Consider the following 5,677-nt stretch of genomic DNA (forward strand, 5'->3'; position numbering starts at 1 on the left):
TATTATTATTATTATTATTATTATTATTATTATTATTATTATTATTATTATTATTATTATTATTATTTTATTATTATTATTATTATTATTATTATTGTTTTCATTATTATTATTATTATTATTATTATTATTATTTTCATTATTATTATTATTATTATTATTATTATTATTATTATTATTATTATTATTATTATTATTATTATTATTATTATTATTATTATTATTATTATTATTATTATTATTATTATTATTATTATTATTATTATTATTATTATTATTATTATTATTATTATTATTATTATTATTATTATTATTATTATTATTATTATTATTATTATTATTATTATTATTATTATTATTATTATTATTATTATTATTATTATTATTATTATTATTATTTTTATTATTATTATTATTATTATTATTATTATTATTTATTATTATTATTATTATTATTATTATTATTATTATTATTATTATTATTATTATTATTATTATTATTATTATTATTATTATTATTATTATTATTATTATTATTATTATTATTATTATTATTTTCATTATTATTATTATTATTATTATTATTATTATTATTATTATTATTATTATTATTATTATTATTATTATTATTATTATTATTATTATTATTGTTTTCATTATTATTATTATTATTATTATTATTATTGTTTTCATTATTATTATTATTATTTTTATTATCATTATTATTATTTTTATTATTATTATTATTATTATTATTATTATTATTATTATTATTATTATTATTATTTTCATTATTATTATTTATTATCATTATTATTATTATTTATTATCATTATTATTATTATTATTTATTATCATTATTATTATTATTATTATCATTATTATTATTATTATTATTATTTTATTATTATTATTATTATTATTATTATTATTATTATTATTATTATTATTATTATTATTATTATTATTATTATTATTATTATTATTATTATTTGTTTTCATTATTATTATTATTATTTTCATTATTATTATTATTATTATCATTATTATTATTATTATTATTATTATTATTATTATTATTATTATTATTATTATTATTATTATTATTATTATTATTATTATTATTATTATTATTATTATTTTCATTATTATTATTATTATTATTATTATTATTATTATTGTTTTCATTATTATTATTATTATTTTCATTATTAACATTATTATTATTATTATTATTATTATTATTATTATTATTATTATTATTATTATTATTATTATTATTATTATTATTATTTTCATTATTATTATTATTATTATTATTATTATTATTATTATTATTATTATTGTTTTCATTATTATTATTATTATTATTGTTTTCATTATTATTATTATTATTATTATTATTATTGTTTTCATTATTATTATTATTATTATTTTCATTATTATTATTATTATTATTCATTTATTATTATTATTATTATTATTTTTTTTCATTATTATTATTATTATTATTTTTATTATTATTATTATTATTATTGTTTTCATTATTATTATTATTATTATTATTATTATTATTATTATTATTATTATTATTATTATTATTATTGTTTTCATTATTAATATTATTATTATTATTATTATTATTATTATTATTATTATTATTATTATTATTGTTTTTTATTATTATTATTATTATTATTATTGTTTTCATTATTATTATTATTATTATTATTATTTTCATTATTATTATTATTATTATTATTATTATTATTATTATTATTATTATTATTATTATTATTATTATTATTATTATTATTATTATATTGTTTTCATTATTATTATTATTATTATTATTATTATTTCATTATTATTATTATTATTATTATTGTTTTCATTATTATTATTATTATCATTATTATTATCATTATTATTATTGTTTTCATTATTATTATTATTATTATTCTTTTCATTATTATTATTATTATTATTTTTATTGTTTTCATTATCATCATTATCATCGTTTTATTATTATTATCATTATTATTATTATTATCAATTATTATTATATTATTAACCTAGATACATGATTATGATTATTGCCAATATTATTATTACTAACTGTAATACCGTTGCAAAAGTACACATCATCACCACCAATGTCATTACCACCGTCACTACTACCACCATTACTAATGCCACCAACACTTCCGTAATTATGGTCATCACCGCCCACCCGCTCCCACACCTCCCGCCAGCCTCACAGACGCGAGGGTAGCTGAGAAAGGGTTGCCTGGCAAGGCTCTCACGGTTAAATTACCGATAATGTAATTCTTCCCTGCCCTCCTTAGTCCTTTTCCCTTTCTCTTTCGTCTCCTGCGTCTTTTCTCCCGCCCACCTTGTCCCTCATATCCGCTACACCACGCTGTGCTCCTCAGGGAACACATTTCAACCTATTTTTCTCAGTGGGGGAGGAAGGACCTCCCGGAGCGAAGTCTATGTAGAAACAAATGCACCCTTTTCTTATCCACATACCGGGATTGTGATAGACTCGCACAAGATGTGGCCAATTTTACCTCCACTCTTGTGTCTGGTTTGCTGTGAGCTTTGTGTGCTGCATGCCTATGTTCACTTATTAATGAAATGTGAATTAGTTTATTTTCAATGTTACAGGTAGGTTGTGTGACTGCTGTGAAAAGAAATTCAAAGAATGAAAGCTCTTGAACATCTAATGCTCCTCTTGTATTGTGCAAAGCGTCAATGAGTGGTAAAGTGAAATGGTAACATGTTGGAGATCTTAAGTTCCTCGTTAGTTGACAAGTATTTTAGATTCAATTGGAGTGATTCGACGTCAATCCTCGTGACCACAACCTGCAAAAAGGAAAATAGTAAATCACAGGCTGCTTCATAGGATGCTGATCCTGATTCCTTTACCTTCCCTTCAAGATTTTCAATATATTCTATATACATTTATAGATGCCGCTTGAAGTAAAAGAAATAATCGAGTATGTGAAACTGTAGGGCGAAATTGGAGAGGCCACGCGTTGTCAAATCATTTATTTCAACCTGTATGGGAATCACATACACAGTCACAAATGTCCGCCACTACATCATAGTAAACACAATGTGCACCCACAATAACACAACACCGTCACAAATGTCAGCCACTACACCTTAGTAAACACATAATACGCACCCATAATAACACAAACCGTCAGAAATACAAACCGAGACATTTTATATTTCACAGTGGCAATCTGCATTTGCAATGCATCCTCAAAACAGTAATAAAACTCACTTCATTGGCCCACGGCACAATCGTCCTAGTCACTGCAGGAAAGACAGCCACTAGGAACCCTCCAATATGCAGAATCAAACGTCACTTCCACATGAACCAGCACCGCTCAACTGGTCGCCGGTCAGACACCAACCACCACCTCCCACCTGAACTGACACCACCCAACACCCAAACACTAGTACATAGGCAATATAACCACCAAATACATTATACATGTTGTTCTAATGACTACCCTAATCATTGCACATCCAGTAATCAGCATACGTATAAACATGTGACAACTTACTTGATTGGTATTCAGATAGCCCCAGGCACTCCAGCATACACGAGTCACCGCAGCACACCGACCACCACCACTTCCCAGTTGAACCGTCACACACTCCTCAATCCAAGTACCTATGTTACTCATCAAACCCAAACACTGTATCCATAACACAATAATCCAAGGCAGGGAGGAGGTGGTGGCGGAGACGTCAATGCTGGCGAATGACTAACTAAACCCGGCACGAGCCACCTCCCAGTAAGGCAGACGCCACGTCATCAACAACATACGTACGAGAAGCGCACACGAAAACATAATTTATGATACAGAAACCTTTTTCTATATCTTATTTCACAATTGCTCTACAAAAATACGTACGGTTATTGAATCCAGTCAATGGGCGAAAATCGAAGGCGTTCAACAATATCAATTCGTTAAAGCTTATGTTATCGCGTAGTGTGTGGCGGTGAACGATGTGACTACCTGAGGGAAGGTGTAAACCTTACATTGTAAGGGGAGAATAAAGGGTTTTCACATATGTAGCCTGCTATGTTTTGACCTGATATGAAACGTGTTTATTAGTCACTCTACAAGAGACAGGAGAACTTTGCCCTTATCCCGCGGAGGATTCTCTCTCTCTCTCTCTCTCTCTCTCTCTCTCTCTCTCTCTCTCTCTCTCTCTCTCTCTCTCTCTCTATTGTTATTTTTTTATTATAAAACGATTTTCATTAGTTAGAGGTATTTTTGTTATAGTTTCTATGCTATTGTTCTTTTTTTTTATTAGTAAAGAATGCAGTTGTAGAAATATTTTATGTTCCTGTGATATGAAAGCGCTGTTCTTTTCTTTGCTTTTACATCCACTAATTGATAAAGGTCACTGTAGACAGAGGAACGCTGTTATTAAGAGCATAAGTGGTAATTGAGATACGATAATAAAAACTATAGATCCTGTAGGTTAATCATTCCAGTGTTAGGGAATTAGAATATGGCGAGCGATCGTCATTACTGCCTTTACTTCACCTACCCATTATCTTCGTGAGTGTAGATATTATTACGACCGTGTGTGAATAGCTTGAATAACACTTATATAGGACAAATAATCTGTAATAGCGTTACAGATTAATTATATACTTCGAATTTAAGAGAAAAAATACTTTTATGACTATATTTCTTCTTATTTTTTTTTTTTTTAAGAAAATCCGATAGCATGTGAAACTGAGAGGCAGAGAAACGCGATAATGGCTGTGAAGGGAGCACTACAACACTCAAAAGGCTCAACGTAATTACACAAACATGGACGTCATGATTAAAGAGGATTAGTTGTTCCCATGGCACGAGGAGGTTCAATCTGATCTGCTTTTTCTGATGAATGTATTGTCTTATTTACGGATACTTGTACACGTAATAATGGGACGAGTGGATGTTTGAGATATTTTGCAGTATATCAGTGTAAGGGATGGTAAGATAGCGGCCTAGAGAGGATTACGAGGGATGGTGAGGCGAAGACGAGGATTGGAAACAGTGAGCTGACGTTAAAGTGATTCGAGGAAGCAACACGGAAAATCCATTCCACTGAAGAAAAGCGGACGTGAGAATTGACGTGTCATGTGGAGCAAGTGACACTTTATTCGTGCCTGTATACAAGTGCATGTATGTCGCACGCATATCTGCTTTCCCTCACTCGCCTGTAAAAAAGTAACAGAAAAAGATGCGTAAAGGGAAACTCTAAACTATGATAGGTAATACGGTAAATCTTTGATAACGCGAATGAAATCGATCTCCCAATGGGTAATACAAGCAATCGAAAATCAGATGTGATCTCAGTATGGAGGATAAATGGTTGAGACAAAAACTAAAAGTACAAAGTATAATCCAACAAAATAATAGGACTGCTTCTGACACAATGGCGCATCTTTTCAGCATGGGCATGATTAGAGGCAAGCTTGAATCATTATTCATACCTTGATGTGTTTCTATATGAATAGGTAAATGTAGGTTGTATTCACCTTCATAAAGGGAAAATCATAATTCAGTGACATTAATAATAAGCACTTTGCAATATGTTCTATTTTATGGGTGTTCTTGATTGAGGGTTAATTAATCATATGGACAATGAATAT

At 26.7% G+C, this 5,677-nt stretch overlaps 1 long non-coding RNA gene across 1 annotated transcript in view; it reads right to left on the bottom strand.

Annotated features, from left to right (window-relative positions):
* Positions 1-3,773, bottom strand: part of LOC123519096 — an 11,659-nt gene extending 7,886 nt beyond the window's left edge. The window contains exon 1 of the long non-coding RNA XR_006678973.1: positions 3,582-3,773. This is a non-coding gene — a long non-coding RNA (uncharacterized LOC123519096). The remainder of the gene's footprint in view (positions 1-3,581) is intronic.
* Positions 3,774-5,677: the final 1,904 nt, after the last annotated feature.

The sequence above is a fragment of the Portunus trituberculatus genome, chromosome 44, assembly GCF_017591435.1.
Source record: "Portunus trituberculatus isolate SZX2019 chromosome 44, ASM1759143v1, whole genome shotgun sequence".
Taxonomy (NCBI): Eukaryota; Metazoa; Arthropoda; class Malacostraca; order Decapoda; family Portunidae; genus Portunus; species Portunus trituberculatus.